Source organism: Bombina bombina, chromosome 4 (assembly GCF_027579735.1).
Source record: "Bombina bombina isolate aBomBom1 chromosome 4, aBomBom1.pri, whole genome shotgun sequence".
NCBI classification, from domain to species: Eukaryota; Metazoa; Chordata; class Amphibia; order Anura; family Bombinatoridae; genus Bombina; species Bombina bombina.
In genome coordinates, this window is record NC_069502.1 from 337,479,004 (window position 1) to 337,502,129 (window position 23,126).

General features: G+C 41.2%; 1 protein-coding gene across 1 annotated transcript in view; it reads right to left on the reverse strand.

Annotated features, from left to right (window-relative positions):
* Nucleotides 1-23,126, reverse strand: part of VEPH1 (ventricular zone expressed PH domain containing 1) — a 971,752-nt gene that overhangs the window by 122,034 nt on the left and 826,592 nt on the right. The window lies entirely within an intron of this gene.

The window sequence follows — 23,126 nt, forward strand, 5'->3', positions numbered from 1 at the left end:
CCTGTCGGTTGAGTCTTTCTCTGAGGCTGGATCCCGAAGGGCTGTGGCTTTGCATAGGAGTTAAAAAGGTCCGCATGTTCTCCATCAACAACACGTCTGGAAAGCGTCTTGTCCTTGCCGGCGTGGTCGTGGGAGGAGGAGGATTACTTTCATCTCTTCCCCTGTTAGATTCCCGTTGTGCTGTGACATCACCCTTATACGCTGTGTAAAGCATACTTTTTAATTTTATTTTTGAACTGCTCCATCCTTTCCGACTTGCGGGAATTCGGTAACATTTCAGTCACTTTATGCTTATACCGGGGGTCTAGTAGCGTGGACACCCAGTACAGGTCGTTCTCCTTCAGCTTTTTTATACGAGGGTCCCTCAACAGGCACGACAGCATGAAAGACCCCATTTGCACAAGGTTGGATGTCGAGCTAATCATGTCCCGTTCATCGTCCTCACTGATCTCACTGAAGGTATCTTCTTCCCCCCAGCCACGTACAACAGCACAGGTACCAGATAGGTGACAACAACAAGCACCCTGGGATGCCTGTTGTGCTTGGTCTTCCTCCTCCTCCTCAAAGCCACATTCCTCCTCTGACTCCTCTTCCTCACAATCCTCTTCCTGCGTTGCCGCTGGTCCAGCAAGCGATGCTGATAAGGCTGTTTCTGGTGGTGATGGAGACCACAACTCTTCCTCTTACTCTTCACGCTCATCTACGGCCTGATCCAGCACTCTTCGCAGGGCATGCTCCAGGAAGAAAACAAATGGTATGATGTCACTGATGGTGCCTTCGGTGCGACTGACTAGGTTTTTCACCTCCTCAAAAGGACGTATAAGCCTACAGGCATTGCGCATGAGCGTCCAGTAACGTGGCAAAAAAATCCCCAGCTCCCCAGAGGCTGTCCTAGCACCCCGGTCATACAAATACTCGTTAACAGCTTTTTCTTGTTGTAGCAGGTGGTCGAACATTAGGAGCGTTGAATTCCAACGTGTCGGGCTGTCGCAAATCAAGTGCCTCACTGGCAGGTTGTTTCGCCGCTGGATATCTGACAAGTGCGCCATGGCCGTGTAGGAATGCCTGAAATGGCCACACACCTTCCTGGCCTGCTTCAGGACGTCCTGTAAGCCTGGGTACTTATACACAAAGCGTTGTACAATCAAATTACACACATGTGCCATGCACGGCACATGTGTCAACTTGCCAAATTTCAATGCCGCCACCAAATTACTTCCATTGTCAGAAACAACTTTGCCAATCTCCAGTTGGTGTGGAGTCAGCCACAGATCCACCTGTGCGTTCAGGGCGGACAGGAGTGCTGGTGCTGTGTGACTCTCGGCTTTCAGGCAAGTCAACCCCAAGACGGCGTGACACTGCCATATCCGGGATGTTGAATAGTACCTGGGGAGCTGGGGGGGTGCCGTTGATGTGGAGCAAGACGCAGCAGCAGAAGAGGACTCAGCCGAGGAAGAGGTTATGGAAGAGGATGGAGTAAGAGGAGTAGAGGAGGTAGCAGCAGGCCTGCCTGCAAGTCGTGGCGGTGTCACCAACTCCTCTGCAGAGACACGCATTCCATGCTTGTCAGCCGTCAGCAGGTTTACCCAATGCGCAGTGTAGGTGATATACCTGCCCTGACCATGCTTTGCAGACCAGCTATCAGTGGTCAGATGGACCCTTGCCCCAATGCTGTGTGCCAGACATGCCATTACTTCCTTTCGCACAATCGAGTACAGGTTGGGGATTGCCTTTTGTGAAAAGAAATTTCAGCCGGGTACCTTCCACTGCGGTGTCCCAATAGTTACAAATTTTTTGAACGCCTCAGACTCCACCAGCTTGTATGGTAAAAGCTGGCGGGCTAAGAGTTCAGACAAGCCAGCTGTCAGACGCCGGGCAAGGGGGTGACTTTGGGAAATTGGCTTCTTACACTCAAACATGTCCTTGACAGACACCTGACTGTGGGCAGATGACCAGGAACTGCTACTTAAGAGAGACTGAGTGGCGGATGGTTGAGAGGGGGCAAGAAGGACAGCAGTGGTTGACGTGGCTGAAGATGCTGGACCAGGAGGAGGATGGCGGCTTTGAGTTTGTGTGCTGCTTCTACTCATGTGTTCATCCCATTGGCGTTTGTGATGTGAGACCATGTGCCTTCGCAAAGCAGTTGTACCTAGGTGGGTGTTGGACTTCCCACGACTCAGTTTCTTTTGGCACAGGTTGCAAATGGCATCGCTGTTGTCAGAGGCAGACACACAAAAAAAATGCCACACTGCTGAGCTCTGCGATGACGGCATTCTGGTGGTGGCAACAGCATGCGTTGATTGGCATGCTGTCTGGCTGACCCCGGGTGCCGATGCATGCTGTCTGACTGTGCCACTAGCTCCTTGCGACGACCTCCCCCTGCTTCCAACTCGTCTCCTCCTCCTCTCTGTCTCCCCAGCTGAACTTTCCCCTCTTCTTCTTCTCCTCTAGCGGGCACCCACGTGACATCCACGGACGCATCATCATCAACCGCTTCACGTGTATCTGACAAATCAACAAAGGAAGCAGCAGCGGGTACAACATCATCATCATCATCATCACACCGTACGTCCATGTCTGTAATGCTGCCTGACTGAGACATATACTGTTATCTACATCCTCTGTCAATGATGGTTGCGCATCACTCATTTCTTCCAAATGATGTGTCAATAACTCCTCTGACAGATCAAGTGAAGCGGCTGTGGTGCTAGTGTTGGTGGTGGTGGCAGGCGGGCGAGTGGCACTGGTTACTTGAGAGGTGCCCGAAGCTAAGCTGGAGGTGGATGGTGCGTCAAGGTTAGGAGCGGAAGCTGTAGAAGATTGGGTGTCCTGTGTTAGCCATTCAACTAGGTCCTCCTCAGAACTTTTCACGTTCATGGCACGTGGCCTCTGAACATTGTGCATAGTTGTAGGGTCAAAGGGAATCACAGCACCACGACCACGACGGCACCTGGGGGTTGGCCTGCCTCTGCCTGTCATTTTTTTTTAAATGTACACTTACACTACTATTAAACAAAATATGAGTGGTGGCACTGGGCAAGTGGGCACAGTATACGCTGTGAGCCTGACACAAAAAAGCAGACTGATGTTTCACAATCCCCAAATTTTTTTTTTTTTAAATGTACACTTACACTACTATTAAACAAGATATGAGTGGTGGCACTGGGCAAGTGGGCACAGTATACATTGTGAGCCTGACACAAAAAAGCAGACTGATGTTTCACAGACAAAAATGTTTATTTTTTAAATATTTAAACTACTGTTACAACAAACAACAACAACAAATATGAGTGGTGCCACTAACTTGGCAAGTGGGCCTGGCACACACGCTGGCAAGCAGGCAAATGCAATAAGATTACAATAGCAGACTGATGTTTCACAGTCCAAAATATTTTTATTTTACATATTTACACTACTGTTACAACAAATATGATTGGTTGCACTAGTTGGCAAGTGGGCCTGGCACACACGCTGGAAGGCAGGCAACTTCAATTAGATTACACTAGTAAATTTTTACACTAATGTTACAACAGATAGGAGTGGTGGCACTGAGGATGGAAGTAGGCACAGTATATGCTGGGAGCCTGACACACAGGCTGGCACTAGTGGCAGGCTGGCCTGGCAACTAAAATTAAATAACACTAGAAGACTGATGCAAAAGTTTTTTTTAAAAAAAAAACATAATTTATGCTTACCTGATAAATTCCTTTCTTCTGTAGTGTGATCAGTCCACGGGTCATCATTACTTGTGGGATATTATCTGCTCCCCTACAGGAAGTGCAAGAGGATTCACCCAGCAGAGCTGCTATATAGCTCCTCCCCTCTACGTCACCTCCAGTCATTCGACCAAGGACCAACGAGAAAGGAGAAGCCAAGGGTGTAGTGGTGACTGGAGTATAATTTAAAAAATATTTACCTGCCTTAAAAAACAGGGCGGGCCGTGGACTGATCACACTACAGAAGAAAGGAATTTATCAGGTAAGCATAAATTATGTTTTCTTCTGTTAAGTGTGATCAGTCCACGGGTCATCATTACTTGTGGGATACCAATACCAAAGCAAAAGTACACGGATGACGGGAGGGATAGGCAGGCTCTTTATACAGAAGGAACCACTGCCTGAAGAGCCTTTCTCCCAAAAATAGCCTCCGAGGAAGCAAAAGTGTCAAATCTGTAAAATTTGGAAAAAGTATGAAGCGAAGACCAAGTTGCAGCCTTGCAAATCTGTTCAACAGAGGCCTCATTCTTAAAGGCCCAAGTGGAAGCCACAGCTCTAGTGGAATGAGCTGTAATTCTTTCAGGAGGCTGCTGTCCAGCAGTCTCATAAGCTAAACGAATTATGCTACGAAGCCAAAAAGAGAGAGAGGTAGCAGAAGCTTTTTGACCTCTCCTCTGACCAGAGTAAACGACAAACAGGGAAGACGTTTGTCGAAAATCTTTAGTTGCCTGTAAATAAAATTTAAGGGCACGAACTACATCCAGATTGTGCAAAAGACGTTCCTTCCTCGAAGAAGGATTTGGGCACAAGGATGGAACAACAATCTCCTGATTGATATTCCTGTTAGTGACTACCTTAGGTAAGAACCCAGGTTTAGTACGCAGAACTACCTTATCCGAGTGAAAAATCAAATAAGGAGAATCACAATGTAAGGCTGATAACTCAGAGACTCTTCGAGCCGAGGAAATAGCCATTAAAAATAGAACTTTCCAAGATAACAACTTTATAACAATGGAATGAAGGGGTTCAAACGGAACACCCTGTAAAGACGTTAAGAACAAGGTTTAAACTCCATGGTGGAGCCACAGCTTTAAACACAGGTTTAATCCTGGCCAAAGCCTGACAAAAAGCCTGAACGTCTGGAACTTCTGACAGACGCTTGTGTAACAGAATGGACAGAGCTGAGATCTGTCCCTTTAAGGAACTAGCGGATAACCCCTTTTCTAAACCTTCTTGTAGAAAAGACAATATCCTAGGAATCCTAACCTTACTCCAAGAGTAACCTTTGGATTCGCACCAATATAGGTATTTACGCCATATTTTATGGTAAATCTTTCTGGTAACAGGCTTCCTAGCCTGTATTAAGGTATCAATAACTGACTCAGAAAAACCACGCTTTGATAAGATCAAGCGTTCAATTTCCAAGCAGTCAGCTTCAGAGAAGTTAGATTTTGATGTTTGAAAGGACCCTGAATCAGAAGGTCCTGTTTCAGAGGTAACGACCAAGGTGGACAGAATGACATGTCCACCAGATCTGTATACCAAGTCCTGCGAGGCCATGCAGGCGCTATTAGAATCACTGATGCTTTCTCCTGTTTGATTCTGGCAATCAATCGAGGAAGCATCGGGAAAGGTGGAAACACATAAGCCATCCTGAAGGTCCATGGTGCTGTCAAGGCATCTATCAGGACCGCTCCCGGATCCCTGGATCTGGACCCGTAGCGCGGAAGCTTGGCGTTCTGTCGAGACGCCATGAGATCTATCTCTGGTTTGCCCCAACGTCGAAGTATTTGGGCAAAGACCTCTGGATGAAGTTCCCACTCCCCCGGATGAAAAGTCTGACGACTTAAGAAATCCGCCTCCCAGTTCTCCACTCCCGGGATGTGGATTGCAGACAGGTGGCAAGAGTGAGACTCTGCCCAGCGAATTATCTTCGATACTTCCATCATTGCTAGGGAGCTTCTTGTCCCTCCCTGATGGTTGATATAAGCTACAGTCGTGATGTTGTCCGACCGGAACCTGATGAACCCCCGAGTTGTTAACTGGGGTCAAGCCAGAAGAGCATTGAGGACTGCTCTCAATTCCAGAATGTTTATTGGAAGAAGACTCTCCTCCTGATTCCATAGTCCCTGAGCCTTCAGAGAATTCCAGACAGCGCCCCAACCTAGTAGGCTGGCGTCTGTTGTTACAATTGACCAGTCTGGCCTGCTGAATGGCATTCCCCTGGCCAGATGTGGCCGATAAAGCCACCATAGAAGAGAATTTCTGGTCTCTTGATTCAGATTTAGAGTGGGGGACAAATCTGAGTAATCCCCATTCCACTGACTTAGCATGCACAGTTGCAGTGGTCTGAGATATAGGCGTGCAAAAGGAACTATGTCCATTGCTGCTACCATTAGTCCGATTACCTCCATGCATTGAGCTACTGATGGGTGTTGAATAGAATGAAGGACACGGCATGCACTTTGAAGTTTTGTTAACCTGTCCTCTGTTAGGTAAATCTTCATTTGTACAGAATCTATCAGAGTCCCCAGGAAGGGAACTCTTGTGAGTGGAAAGAGAGAACTTCTCTTTTCGTTCACTTTCCATCCATGCGACCTTAGAAATGCCAGTACTATCTCTGTATGAGATTTGGCAGTTTGAAGGCTTGAAGCTTGTATCAGTATGTCGTCTAAGTACGGAGCTACTGAAATTCCTCGCGGTCTTAGTACCGCCAGAAGAGTGCCCAGAACCTTTGTGAAGATTCTTGGAGCCGTAGCCAGTCCGAATGGAAGAGCTACAAACTGGTAATGCCTGTCAAAAAGGCAAACCTTAGATACCGGTAATGGCTTTTGTGAATCGGTATGTGAAGGTAAGCATCCTTTAAATCCACTGTGGTCATGTACTGACCCTCTTGGATCATGGGCAAAAATGTTCGAATAGTTTCCATCTTGAACGATGGAACTCTTAGGAATTTGTTTAGGATCTTTAAATCCAAGATTGGCCTGAAGGTTCCCTCTTTTTTGGGAACTACAAACAGATTTGAGTAAAACCCTTGTCCTAGTTCCAACCGCGGAACTGGATGGATCACTCCCATTAATAAAAGATCTTGTACGCGGCGTAGAAACGCTTCCTTCTTTGTTAGGTTTGTTGACAACCTTGACAGATGAAATCTCCCTCTTGGGGGAGAGGATTTGAAGTCCAGAAGGTATCCCTGAGATATGATCTCTAACGCCCAGGGATCCTGAACATCTCTTGCCCAAGTCTGGGCGAAGAGGGAAAGTCTACCCCCCACTAGATCCGGTCCCGGATCGGGGGCCCTCAATTCATGCTGTCTTAGGGGCAGCAGCAGGTTTTCTGGCCTGTTTGCCCCTGTTCCAGGACTGGTTAGGTTTCCAGCCTTGTCTGTAGCGAGCAACAGCTCCTTCCTGTTTTGGTGCAGAGGAAGTTGATGCTGCTCCTGCTTTGAAATTACGAAAGGAACGAAAATTGGACTGTCTAGCCTTGGCTTTGGCCTTGTCCTGAGGCAGGGCATGACCTTTACCTCCTGTAATGTCAGCAATAATCTCTTTCAAGCCGGGCCCGAATAAGGTCTGCCCTTTGAAAGGAATATTAAGCAATTTAGATTTAGACGTAACATCAGCTGACCAGGATTTCAGCCACAGAGCTCTGCGTGCCTGAATGGCGAATCCTGAATTTTTAGCCGCAAGTTTAGTTAAATGTACTACGGCATCTGAAATAAATGAATTAGCTAACTTAAGGAATTTAAGTTTGTGTGTGATGTCATCTAGTGTGGATGATTGAAGTGTCTCTTCCAGAGACTCAAACCAAAATGCTGCTGCAGCCGTGACAGGCGCAATACATGCAAGAGGTTGCAATATAAACCCTTGTTGAACAAACATTTTCTTAAGGTAACCCTCTAATTTTTTATCCATTGGATCTGAAAAAGCACAGCTATCCTCCACTGGGATAGTGGTACGCTTAGCTAAAGTAGAAACTGCTCCCTCCACCTTAGGGACCATTTGCCATAAGTCCCGTGTGGCGGCGTCTATTGGAAACATCTTTCTGAATATAGGAGGGGGTGAGAAAGGCACACCGGGTCTATCCCACTCCTTAGTAACAATGTCAGTAAGTCTCTTAGGTATAGGAAAAACGTCAGTACTCGTCGGTACCGCAAAATATTTATCCAACCTACACATTTTCTCTGGGATTGCAACAGTGTTACAATCATTCAGAGCCGCTAATACCTCCCCTAGTAACACACGGAGGTTCTCAAGCTTAAATTTAAAATTTGAAATGTCTGAGTCCAGTTTATTTGGATCAGAACCGTCACCCACAGAATGAAGCTCTCCGTCTTCACGTTCTGCAAACTGTGACGCAGTATCAGACATGGCCCTTGCATTATCAGCGCACTCTGTTCTCACCCCAGAGTGATCACGTTTACCTCTTAGTTCTGGTAGTTTAGCCAAAACTTCAGTCATAACAGTAGCCATATCTTGTAATGTGATTTGTAATGGCCGCCCAGATGTACTCGGCGCTACAATATCACGCACCTCCTGAGCGGGAGATGCAGGTACTGACACGTGAGGCGAGTTAGTCGGCATAACTCTCCCCTCGTTGTTTGGTGAAATATGTTCAATTTGTACAGATTGACTGTTTTTTAAAATAGCATCAATACATTTAGTACATAAATTTCTATTGGGCTCCAGTTTGGCATTAACACATATAGCACAGAGATATTCCTCTGAATCAGACATGTTTAACACACTAGCAAATAAACAGCAACTTGAAAATACTTTTCAAAGTAATTTACAAATAATATGAAAACGAACTGTGCCTTTAAGAAGCACAGAAAAAAATTATAACAGTTAAAATAATTAAGTTATAGCATCAATCTTTGTCAGAATATACAGTTTTAGCAAAGGTTTAATCCCATTAGCAAAGATAACAATTTCTGAAAGCAGGAAACAAATTACAGAATAAACGTTTTTATCTCAGTCAAACTATAATTCTCACAGCTCTGCTGAGAGAAAATATTTGATGCATAGTAAAAGCGCCCCTCCCCCACACACACAGCAGTGAGGGAGAACAGAAACTGACAGAAAAAACAGATTTAAGCAACTGCAAGTGGAAAAATAGTGCCCAAACATTTATTCACTCAGTACCTCAGTAAATGAAAATGATTTTACATTCCAGCAAAAACATTAAACATAATCTCTAGTTATTAAACAACTTTATGTCTTTCTTACAGTGTAATTCTAGTGAAGTACCATTCCCCAGAATACTGAAGTGTAAAGTATACATACATGACATTATATCGGTATGGCAGGATTTTCTCATCAATTCCATTGTCAGAAAATAAAAACTGCTACATACCTCTATGCAGATTCATCTGCCCGCTGTCCCCTGATCTGAAGTTTTACCTCACTCCTCAGATGGCCGAGAAACAGCAATATGATCTTAACTACTCCGGCTAAAATCATAGCAAAACTCTGGTAGATTCTTCCTCAAACTCTGCCAGAGAGGTAATAACACACTCCGGTGTTATTTTAAAATAACAAACTTTTGATTGAAGATATAAAACTAAGTATAATCACCATAGTCCTCTCACACGACCTATCTAGTTGCTGGGTGCAAGAGAATGACTGGAGGTGACGTAGAGGGGAGGAGCTATATAGCAGCTCTGCTGGGTGAATCCTCTTGCACTTCCTGTAGGGGAGCAGATAATATCCCACAAGTAATGATGACCCGTGGACTGATCACACTTAACAGAAGAAAGATACACTAATGTTACACCAGATAGGAGTGGTGGCACTGAGGATGGAAGTAGGCACAGTATATGCTGGGAACCTGACACACAGGCTGGCACTAATGGCAGGCTGGCCTGGCAACTAAAATTAAATAACACTAGAAGACTGTTGTAAAAGTTTTTTTTTTTAATTTTTACACTAATGTTACAACAGATAGGAGTGGTGGCACTGAGGATGGAAGCAGACACAGTATATGCTGGGAGCCTGACACACAGGCTGGCACTAGTGGCACGCTGGCCTGGCAACTAAAATTAAATAACAATACCAGACTGATGTAAAAGTTTTTTTTTACAAAATTTACACTAATGTTACACCAGATAGGAGTGGTGGCACTGAGGATGGAAGTAGGCACAGTATATGCTGGGAGCCTGACACACAGGCTGGCACTAGTGGCACGCTGGCCTGGCAACTAAAATTAAATAACAATAGCAGACTGATGTAAAAGTTTTTTTTTTAAATTTACACTAATGTTACACCAGATATAAGTGGTGGAAAACAGAGCAATTAATCACAGTATATGCTGTGGGCCTGACACACAGGCCTGATGGAAAATGAAATTAGATTACACTAGCAAAATTATGTAAAAGTTTTTTTTTTTTTAATTTACACTAATGTTAACCAGATATAAGTGGTGGCACAGATCAATTAATCACAGTATATGCTGTGAGCCTGACACACAGGCCTGATGGAAAATGAAATTAGATTACACTAGCAAAATGATGTAAAAGTTTTTTTTTTTTAATTTACACTAATGTTAACCAGATGTAAGTGGTGGCACAGAGCAATTAATCACAGTATATGCTGTGAGCCTGACACACAGGCCTGATGGAAAATGAAATTAGATTACACTAGCAAAATGATGTAAATTTTTTTTTTTAAATTTACACTAATGTTAACCAGATATAAGTGGTGGCACAGAAGAATTAATCACAGTATATGCTGTGAGCCTCACACACAGGCTGACAGGCAGGCAAATGCAAATAAAATTACAAAAAAACAAAACAAAAAAAAACGACTGAAGTTCTAGCCCTAAAAAGGGCTTTTTGGGGTGCTGTCCTTACAGCAGAGATTAGATGAGTCCTTCAGGACTGTAGTGGACACTGAATACACTAGCCTAGCTATCTATTTCCCTATAAAATCACCAGCAGCAGCACTAAACCTCCTCTCACTAAGAATGCAGGATCGTAATGAATCTAAAATGGCTGCTGCCCAGGAGCTGGGAGGGTCTGGGAGGGAGTGTCTGCTGCTGATTGACTGAAATGTGTCTGCAGACTGTGAGATACAGGGTCAAAGTTTCCTCAATGATGACGAATAGGGGGCGGATCGAACATCGCATATGTTCGTCCGCCGCGATGAAGGCGAACAAGCTAAGATCGCCGGGAACTGTTCTCCGGCGAACAGTTCGCGACATCACTATTCAATAGTTCATGTGGTAGGGAATTTAGTAAAGTGATACATAATAGATACAAATATTTCAATTTGAATGTTTCTATTTCGAATATTGCATCATTTGAATATTACATTAAAAGAAAGCATTAGAAATACTATTAGAAATATATAAATTAGATTTTTTGAATTCCAATATTGCATAATTCGAATTGAATTAAAAGAATTCTATTTGAATATTAAATTTCAATTTATTATTAAACGAATGTTAGAATGTTGTACAAATTTGAGACAAACTAATGTGTTAACATTAGTTAAAGTTTTTGAATTTTACGAAACATTTGCCCATCCCTACTCAGTACTGTTGTTACAAATCTTGAATCTTTAATGTTTATTATATACATTAGAGTACTATTGAGTAATTTGCTACATTAATTAGTCAGAGCTGTTCTGATATGAGTCAGACAGAGTCTGCCTAATTCAAATCAAATTTTGCTGCCCAGTAGACTTTTTGCAAATTATTCGAAACAACTTCTCTGACAAGGACTCTAACACTGCCTGCAGGACACCATGCTTACAAACAACAATAAAGAAGCTCAGAAGTCTATACTATATCATGGTTGGATACATATAAAAGTAAAAAACCCAAAATCTGCAAGTAACCTGGACCACAAACAATATTGATTATCCACTCTTAATAAACCAAATAAAGACAAATGATTATATCAATAAAATACTGACGGCCAGATTACGAGTTTTGCGTTATGGCTGGCTCGCTACTAACTTCCAAGTTATTTCCACCGCTCAACTTTAATAACGCTACAGGTTTGCCAAAAAACGGCGTTTGTGAGCAATATGGCAGCGTTGAGATCCATACCTCACACAAATACCAGCGCTGCTTTGAGCTGCTTTTACGTGGTCATGCACGATTTCCCCATAGACTTCAATGGGGAAAGCCGGCAAAAAAAAGCCTAACACCTGCAATAACGGAGCGTAAAGCTCCGTAACACAGCCCCATTAAAGTCTACGGGGGAAAAAAAATGTATGTTTAAACCTAACACCCTAACATAAACCCCGTATAAACACCTCTAATCTGCTGCCCCCGACCTCGCCGACACCTACATAAATGTATTAACCCCTAATCTGCTGCCCCCAACGTCGCTGCTGCCTACATACATTTATTAACCCCTAATCTGCCACCCCCAATTTCGCTGCCGCCTACCTACACTTATTAACCCCTAATCTGCTGCCCCAACGTCGCTGCCGCCACTATACTAAAGTTATTAACCCCTAAAACTCTGGCCTCCCACATCACTAACACTAAATAAATATATTTACTCCAAAACTTAACCCTAACCCTAACTCTAACCCTAACGTAACCCTAACACCCCTAACAAATATAATTTAAATAATTCTAAGTTAAACTTACTATTAATAACTAAATAATTCCTATTTAAAAATAAATACTTACCTGTAAAATAAACCCTAAGCTAGCTACAATGTAACTAATAGTTACATTGTAGGTAGCTTAGGTGTTATTTTTATTTCACAGCTAAGTTTGAATTTATTTTAACTAGGTAGACTAGTTAGTAAATTGTTATTAACTATTTACTAGCTACCTAGTTAAAATAAATTCAAATTTACCTGTAAAATAAAACCTAACCTGAGTTACACTAACACCTAACATTACACTAAAATTAAATACATTAAATTTAAAAAATACATTTATCTAAATTACAAAAAATAATAAACACTAAATTACACAAAATAAAAAAAGAAATTATCAAAAATAAAAACGAATTACTCCTAATCTAATAGCCTTATCAAAATAAAAAAGCCCCCCCAAAATAATAAAACCCCTAGCCTAAATTAAACTGCCAATAGCCCTTTAAAGGGCCTTTTGCGGGGCATTGCCCCAAAGAAATCACCTCTTCTACCTGTTAAAAAAAGTACAAACAACCCCGCAACAGTAAAACCCACCACCCACACAACCAACCCCCCTAAATAAAAACCTACCTAAACAAACCTAAGCTCCCCATTGCCCTGAAAAGGGCATTTGGATGGGCATTGCCCTTAAAAGGGCATTTAGCTCTTTTACATTGCCCAAACCCTAATCTAAAAATAAAACCCACCCAATAAATCCTTAAAAAACCTAACACTAACCCCCGAAGATCCACTTACAGTTTTTGAATAGACATCCATCCTCATCCAGCCGGAAGAAGTCTTCATTCAAGCGGCAAGAAGTCCTCAAAGAAGCCGGGAGAAGTCTTCATCCAAGCGGCAAAAAGAAATCCTCCAGACGGGCAGAAGTCTTCATCCAGACGGCATCTTCTATCTTCATCCGTCCGACACGGAGCGACTCCATCTTCAAGACATCCGGTGCGGAGCATCCTCTTCATACTGTCCCAGCCATACACTGAAGGTTCCCTTTAAGGGACGTAATCCAAGATGGAGTCTCTTGAATTCCGATTGGCTGATAGAATTCTATCAGCCAATCGGAATTAAAGGGTAAAAAATCCTATTGGCTGATGCAATTCTATTGGCTGTTCCAATCAGCCAATAGAATGCAAGCTCAATCCTATTGGCTGATTGGGTCAGCCATTAGTATTGAAGCTTAATTCTATTGGCTGATTGCATCAGCCAACAGGATTTTTTACCCTTTAATTCCGATTGGCTGATAGAATTCTATCAGCCAATCGGAATTCAAGGGATGCCATCTTGGATGACTTCCCTTAAAGGGAACCTTCAGTGTACGGCTGGGACCGTATGAAGAGGATGCTCCGCACTGGATGTCTTGAAGATGGAGCCGCTCCGCGTCGGAAGGATGAAGATAGAAAATGCCGTCTGGATAAAGACTTCTGCCCGCCTGGAGGATGACTTTTTGCCGCTTGGATGAAGACTTCTCCCGGGTTCGTTGAGGACTTCTTGCCGCTTGGATGAAGACTTCTCCCGGCTGGATGAGGATGGATGTCCGGTCTTCAAAAACTGTAAGTGGATTTTCGGGGGTTAGTGTTAGGTTTTTTTAAGGGTTTATTGGGTGGGTTTTATTTTTAGATTAGGGTTTGGGCAATGTAAAAGAGCTAAATACCCTTTTAAGGGCAATGCCCATCCAAATGCCATTTTCAGGACAATGGGGAGCTTAGGTTTTTATTTGGGGGGGTTGGTTGTGTGGATGGTGGGTTTTACTGTTGGAGGGTTGTTTGTATTTTTTTTTAACAGGTAAAAGAGCTGATTTCTTTGGGGCAATGCCCCGCAAAATGCCCTTTTAAGGGCCATTGGCAGTTTAGTGTAGGCTAGGGGTTTCTTTTATTTTGGGGGGCTTTTTTATTTTGATAGGGCTATAGGTGTAATTAGTTTTTTTTTTAAATATTTTTTTTTTATTGAGGCAATAAGTATAAACAACATAACAAAGAATATGTCCAGTCATACAACAAAGGCAGGAAGAAAAAACTTATACAGATCACATTTGGGAGATAACCTGGAGTTGAAGCAGTGGTGTACGAATGTAATATTTGTTATCATAGTTTCTAATCCATAGTGTTGCCATACTTATATAGGAGTAAGTCATTGCCATAAGACATATCTATTTCAGAAACAGATGAGTGACAGTTAACATAAATCATAGTACTGCTTTTTGTGATCTGGAGTGTGGAGTATATAACTGTATGTATAAACGTGTGACTGGTACATATAGGGATGGGACCTCGATTTTTAATACTGATAGCTAGCAGTTAGTAGTCCCTGCCCCAATATAAGAAATATTCTATAAGGTAGAAGTGATGAGGGGTAGGGGGTTGGCTGTTGTCAGGCCTCCCGTAGGCCTGAGTATATGGGGGGTAGGGGGAAAGCAGCGGGCCAGAGCCGCTCATAATGGGGGGGAAATGGGAGGGCGGAGCCTGTTAAAATGTTCTGAAAATGCATGGTGTAGGACTATTCAGCTTTATGGAGTAGAGAGCTCTAGGATGGGGGGTGAGTATCTAAAGTGGTGTAGTCAGAACCCGTGTGGGACTGGGAGATGTACCCCTGGGCTAGCTACCATGAAGAGATGTCATTCTAATAGCAGTGTACTAGTCCTGAAGAAGTAAGGGTCCCGATAGTGGCACGGAGAGTAATAGGACATAGTCTGCTTACAGTTATATGAAAGGTATCAGAGACAATTACAACAGGATGGTGCAAATGCAATTGTATACTGTGTTAACTAGTCTATATATAAACAATACAAGTATTCTGCACATAGTAACGGTTATAACCAATATTTTAGGATTAGTATTTAGAATAAAAGCAACTGTTAGCAGGTATATTACCTGCGTATACTCATAGTAATATGTCGTGGAGTTCTAATTGTCAGGAGAGTACCATACTGGCCATTATAGCCTCCACAGGGATATCTCAGTAGTGCTCAAGTAACCCCGTTCAGAGTAGTATTACCCATTGTGGGTCCAAAACAACAACCAGCAGTAGACCGTAATAGTGGGGGTCTTAGGTGTGCAGATGGGTCAGATTGTCTGTGAGTATGCAGATACTAGGAGCTAAGAGGGATATGGAGTTGGAAGAATTGTATAGGAAATGATGTACAATAGCAGTTATAGCATGTATAACGAGGTAAAAGTATAGTATCCTAGTGATAAGCTGACAGAAAACTACTCTTAACAATAACAGACAGTATATAGTCAACCAATTAGTAATTGAAAGGGATATTAATTTGCTCTGAGTGGATATAGTAATAAATGTGACCATATTTGGATATGAAAGCAAGTAAAATGCTAGAAAAATATTATAGAAAACTCTGAATCTATATGCTTAGTAGGAACATGCTGCTATAACAACTAAATATGTGACTATATACATGGGCGACGGAAGCAACTGCATGTTATAGACATGTCAGTCTGTAATAAATTACTGGCGGACTGTCGCCAGGGTTATAATATATGGAGAACCCAAGAGAGTGCCATAGGGGGACTGTGAACCTCTTATAAGAAAAATCATAATATAGAGCAGTATAGATATATTAAACATTTCCTAGGGGAAAGGAGCTGAAATATACAATCTACTATAAGGTGTACAGCATAAACATATGGCGTAACAGTCCTAACAAAAGGCAGAGTTCCCTGAATCATGTATGCAGAACAGAATCAGAGTATATATTTTACATGCAAAACAATATTAGTTGTGGTCTTAATAAGAGTTTAAGTATAATAAACCTCATGCTACACTGGGTACATTATTATGAAAGTATAAAAGTGGGAAGTCAATATACTCATATTTTGGGTATGCGCAGATGTATAGGAGGACAATAGGATAGGCAGAGGGTGGGATAAGTATGCAAAATAAAAATACTTATTAAACAATTCCAGGTATAACCGCATGAACTGGTTAAATATAATAATCCTCATTTTGTGCTACTAACATATTTAAGGTGACATAAAAACCTTTTTTTTTTTTTTTTTTTTTTTTTTTTTAATTGAACAAGTGTGCAGTAAAGTGTCTATAGACTTGTTATATAATTCAATAGGGAGAGTAGGCAGTGTAAACTATTACGATCTAAACAACATAAGAAACCGTGAACACATAAATCAACCAGTCACAGGCGTATTGAACACAGGGAGCATTAAACATTAGGGGCCCGCAATGGAGTAAGGTAAATAGGTAAAAAGTATGGTGGAGGAAAGTCTCAAAAACATTGCGGTTTAGGATGGATGTAACTATGAGCAAATAAGTGAGCCATAAGGTTTGTTTATAGTAAGCTATGTATGTCTATACAGGGCTACATATGAAGATCAGACTCAGAGGTCGTCATTAATACTTGCACAGCGAGCATGTTATATATGTACGGTCCCTTCTAATAGAGTCCTGTGATGTGACGACTGCAGAATAACACCGATGAGCTCACTACAGTCTGCCTAATCTCGGAGATCAAAAGAGACCTCATCAAAGCAAGGCGAACTGCCAGTTATCCCACTCCACATTTCAAGATCTGAGGGACTCCTGACATCCGATAGAGCTCCTGAAGGGGTACCTGGCTTCTGAGGCGTCTTAGGTGTAGATCAAGTTTCTGAAGCCACCGAAGATTATAAATAGAAAGGGCCTTGGCCGAGTCCTTGGAATCAGCTAACTCCATGTTGTCATTAGAAATGCGAACCGTGGCCTCCGGGTAACAGATCTCACTCGTGTCTTTCATCTGACTCTGAGCCGGCTTCAGCTGCGTAGTGTAATGCTGCACAGGATCTGTATGCGCGTTGAAAGGCTGTAGAGTGCTGTGTCGCTCACAGAGAAGCATCCGTTCTGTCAGCTCAGGACTAGGCTTCTGAAATGCTGTGCGATATACCTCCTCTGCCTCCAGATGGGTATCCGGGTTCCAAATTAGGTTATCGAAGTTGCAATAACCTGCTACCTCTTTACTGTCCACTGGTCGCGGCTCGGGCTGTGGCAGGTTCATGGCGGCTCTCAGCTCTCTGGTAAGGGCTCGCCGGTGACAGTCCAGTAAAAGCCCCAATTTGTGAAGCGCAGCTCCTATTTGCCCTTCCATATTACAGCTTATAAGGCAGTTAAGGAGTGAAAGATGTCTCTCAAAACAAAGAGATGGTGGTTAGGCGTCCCCAAGATGGCGGCTCACTCTATGCCGAAATCCCAAACAGCAGAGAGATCTTTGTGTGTGTTGTATCGCCACTTATTCTGTTTTGTTGACCCATGTTGCCTTTCCTCTCATTCCACCATACATTAAAGGGCACATATTGAGAAATAAAAGATCCTAACTTGCCAATATTATAGGTGATTTATAAGCAAACAGCAGGAGCTCTAGCACAGTACGTCTTGTTGTTTCGGCTGTTGGCTCCGCCCCCAGGTGTAATTAGTTTAAATATTTGATCATTTCTTTTTTATTTTGTGTAATTTAGTGTTTATTATTTTTTGTAATTTAGATAAATAAATAAGTATTATTTTAATTTAATTTATTTAATTTTAGTGTAATGTTAGGTTTAACTGTAAGACAGGCTAGGTTTTATTTAACAGGTAAATTTGTATTTATTTTTACTAGGTAGTTAGCAAATAGTTAATAACTATTTAATAACTAATATACCTAGTTAAAATAAATACAAACTTACCTGTGAAATAAAAATAAAACATAAGTTAGATACAATGTAACTATTAGTTATATTGTAGCTATCTTAGGTTTTATTTTAAGGGTAAGTATTTATTTAGTTTTAAATAGGAATGATTTAGGTATCAATTATAATTTAATTTTGGAATTATTTTAATTATGTTAAAGTTAGTGGGTGTTAGGGTTAGGGTTAGATTTAGGGTTAGGTTTAGGGGTTAATAACTTTAGTATAGTGGCGGCGACATTGGGGGTAGCAGATTAGGGGTTTATAAGTGTAGTTAGGTGTCGGGATTTTGGGGGCAGCAGATTAGGGGTTAATAAAATGTAACTAGTGTTTGAGATACGGGAGTGCGGTGGTTTAATATGTTTATTATAGTGGTGGCAATGTCCGGAGCGGCAGATTAGGGGTTAATAATTTTATATTAGTGTTTGCGATGCGGGAAGGCCTCGGTTTAGGGGTTAATAGGTAGTTTATGGGTGTTAGTGTACTTTGTAACACTTTAGTTATGAGTTTTATGCTACAGCTCTGTAACATAAAACCCATAACTACTGACTTTCAGTTGATGGTACAGATCTTGTAGTTATGGGCTGTACCACTCACTTTTTGGCCGGACTCGTAATACCAGCGCTGTGGAAGTCCAATTGAAAAAGGTCGTTTTAAAAGGTGCGGTAGTTATGCTGCGTGACGGCCAAAAAAAGTGTGCGGTACAGCTGTACTTACAAGACTCGTAATAGCAGCGGTAGTGAAAAAGCAGCACTCACCATCAAGCAAACACTCTGGCCTTCTCTCTATTATGCTTAGTGCACTACTCTGCCTACATATATACCGCCCAGGAGGCCTTAAAACAATTATGCAATTAAAGAAAAGAAAAAAATAAGTCTGAACTGTTTTTCTTAATGTCTGTGGTTTTTTATGTAATGGTTGGGAGAAAATTGGGAAATAGATACCCAAATATGGGAGACAGGAAACAACAAAAAATGCTGGCAACCCTACTATAATATTACATTAATAAATATGATCCATTATATTAAAGGGACACTGAACCCAAATTTTTTCTTTTGTGATTCAGAAAGGGCATGCAATTTTAAGCAACTTTCAAATTTACACCTATTATTAATTTTTCTTCGTTCTCTTTCTTTCTTTATTTGAAAAAGAAGGCATCTAAGCTATTTTTTGGTTCAGAACCATGGAAAGCACTTGTTTATTGGTGGGTGAATTTATCCCCACCAATCAGCAAGAACAACCCAGTTTGTTCACCAAAAATGGGCCGGCATCTAAACTTATATTCTTGCATTTCAAATAAAGATACCAAGAGAATGAAGACAATTTGATAATAGGAGTCAATTAGAAATTTGCTTAAAATTGCATGCTCTATCTGAATTACAAAAGAAAAAATTTGGGTTCAGTGTCGCTTTAAGGTTTAAAACAACAGAAATCCAAAATAATGTGGTACCTGTGTGTTTGCTTCAGGGTTAAATACTATCTTGCGCTTATTTTTAGCAGATACCGATTCCTGAACACTGGATGTGTATTTTTCCAGTGATCACAATCACAAAATACTTTTGATTTTGATGATAATAACACTGAAGCTTGCAATTGTTAAATCCCCAAAACAACACAAAATCATTATGTGCCTTTTTTAATCTCCTGGTATTGTAATTAAAAAAATATTCATGATTAAAAACCAACAAAATGGAAATATTGTGTGTTTATTATCGATTATTTCATAAATTTAAGGGTCTTATATTGATATTTCCTTTTTAATAGGGTGTAATAATGCTAATAGATGATATGTATACAATTAACCTATTGTACGCCAAAACATTTAGATAAATATGTCTCTTTAAGGGACTTTATGGGATATGTGGTCATGTCTGTTTGTTGGGATATTGACTTAGCTTATTTTTAGTGTAAAAGTGCTTATTATTATTATTTTTTTTAAGCGGAATTGATTGAATACATATCATTTGTATGTGTTGGAAGACTTGCAGCCAGTATGCCAGGGGTTAATTTAGGGTGTTTTGCCTATGTGAAAAACCACTTGTCTTTTTGGAAAGACAGAATTCATAAGGTAGATCCAGTGGCTTTCTTTCTTCAATAAAGTTTTTCCAAACTTCTCTGATTCCCAGAGATATTTTTTCTATGCCAAAACAGTGGAATTCTGATGTTTTCCCATGATTAAGAAATGGGCTGCCACGCTTGTGATGTTTTTGTGATTTCTTAGGTCCCTTTCAGCATTTCTTACATTACTGAGATGTTCAAGCATCCTAATGCAAACTTTTCTAGAGGTCATGCCTATATAGTACAGATCACAGCTGCAGGTGATGGGATAAATGATGCTTTCAGTGTTACAATTGTTACAAACAAACTTAACTTCGCCAGAAACAAAGACATTACGAAAGATGCAAAAATGGGACAATGTACTAATTAAAAATTCGGACAAAGGTGGCAATGTGGTGACCTGGCCAATGGACCTTTATTTACGAGAAGTACATAAACAACTTCGTAATAAGGACTGCTATGCAAAACTATTATTTGACCCTACTCAAAATTATAAAGTACAATAAAATAATAACCAATGCCACGAAAGATCAAATCATAACACCTAAAGAAAATACATTTCTAACAGTACATGAACTGAAAATTGCCACGTTCTATGCCATACCCAAAGTTCACAAAAATCCTACTATGCCCCCAGGGCATCCCATTGTCTCAGGTATTAATAACTTAACAGAGAAGGTGAGTCAATACATTGACTATAGACTAAGGGAATTTGTTACTCAGTTACCATCATTCGTAAGAGACACCATGGAAGTCCTACATTATGTAGAAAACATCCATATGAATGAAAACACCATTCTATTCATGGCAGATGTTGAAGCATTGTACACCAGCATAGACCATCAACTGGGTATTAAAGCTGTACAAAGCTTTTAAGAGTCCTCATCAAGCGAAGATAAAGCTCACGAAAATTTCATATTGGAACTGTTGAAATTTATCTTACATCACAATTATTTCATATTTGATCAACAATTCTATCTACAGGTCAGAGGTACCGCGATGGGCACGTCATGTGCACCAACATATGCAAATCCTTTCCTGGGCTGGTGGGAGCAACAGATAGTGTTCTCAGATGAACATGCACTATTTACCAACCATATCCCCCTGTGGCTCCGTTATATAGATGTCGTGTTCTTCTTATGGGAAGGATCAACAAACACACTGATTGAATTCCTGAACAAACTTAACAACAATGATCTAAACATAAAACTCACATATGAGTATAATACTGAAGAAGTCACATTTCTGGATCTAAAAATATCCAAAGGTGAATCTGGGGCAATTCAAACAGACCTCTTCAGAAAGAAGACTGCTACTAATAATATCCTTCACGCTACTAGCGGACATTCACCCAATACTATCAAAGCACTACCGATACGAGAATTTCTAAGAATTAAGAGGAACTGCTCAGATATGACATCATATGAACATCGAGCAGATGAATTACAACAAAGACTGCAACAAAGAGGATACAGCAACCAAAGTATTAAAAAAGCAAGACAAAGGGCTAACCGTACCAACAGACAGGACCTTTTACAAAAAAAGAGGAAAACCAAAGATGAAACTACCCGGCTGATCTTGACATACTCACCACAATCTCAAGATGTAATACATATCCTGAACAAACACCTCCATATCCTCCAAGCTGATCCAAAATTAAATACAATCATTGGGGAAAGGATACAAATAGGCTATAGACTCACAAAAAACCTGAAGGACGTTCTCAGCCCCAGCCATTTTGTTAAGACACAGACCAGATGTGATCCTATAGCATTAGGAAATTTCAAATGTAGGAATTGTTCAATTTGTAAACACTTGCCCACTGTTAAATCCATAACAGACAGATTTGGCCAAATACACAAAATCTAGTCTCACATCAATTGTAACACTGAAAGCATCATTTATGTCATCACCTGTAGCTGTGATCTGTACTATATAGGCATGACCTCTAGAAAATTTTGCATTGACCTGGGGCAGACTAAGGGATCGTGTACAACTCCTATTTCAGCGGGCACCCCTATTTTCAGTATAGTTATTGGTGTCATTAAATGCAATTTGCAACAGATGGTACAGATTAAATCAATTGTGCCAGAAAAATATATATATATACAACCTTTCAGGCGGCTTTCATCCTTTTGGCCAAATCCTGACTTCCAAGACCATTTGGCAAGTAGAAGCAACTACCAATGTGCAGGCATTTAGGCCTAAATGCCTGCACATTGGTAGTTGCTTCTACTTGCCAAATAAAATCTCTTGGAAGTCAGGATTTGGCCAAAAGGAGGAAAGCCGCCTGAACGGTTGTATATATATATATATTTCTGGCACAATTGATTTAATCTGTACCATCTGTTTTATGGACATTATGTGCTTAAAGTCAAGATATAACCATATGGAGAAACCACTTTGAACACAAAAATATCTAACAGGACTGAATTTGCATCTAGTCCACCAATACTCTTCAATAGAGTTTTGAATTGCTTTATAACTTATTGCAGTGTATCTTTAAAAGCTGCAAAATGCACTGTGTGTTTAATTTATGCTGTACAGACACATTAAGACTCACTTATGAGATTGTGTACATAGATCCTGTTGCAAATTGCATTTCATGACACCAATAACTATACTGAAAATAGGGGTGTCCGCTGAAATAGGAGTTGTACATGATCCCTTAGTCTGTGTTGTCTTATTCAGACCATTGGGTCACCTGTGTATCAACAATGAATATGTTTTGTGCACAATGATTATGTTTGCCTGCAATTGATTGAATTGTTTGTTGGGCACTATATACTGCCTATCACCTAGATTTAGAGTTTTGCGTTAGCCGTCAAAAGCACCGTTAAGGGGTCCTAACGCTGCTTTTGGCCGCCCGCTGGTATTTAGAGTCAGCCAGGAAAGGGTCTAACACTCACTTCCCTACCGTGATTCCAGGCTACCGCAGATCCCCTAACGCCAATTGCATATACTATCTTTTCAATGGGATCTGCCTAACGCCAGTATTTGGAGTCTTGGGAGAAGTGAGCGGTAGACCCTCTACCGACAAGACACCTACCGCCAAAAAAAGTCAGTAGTTAAGAGCT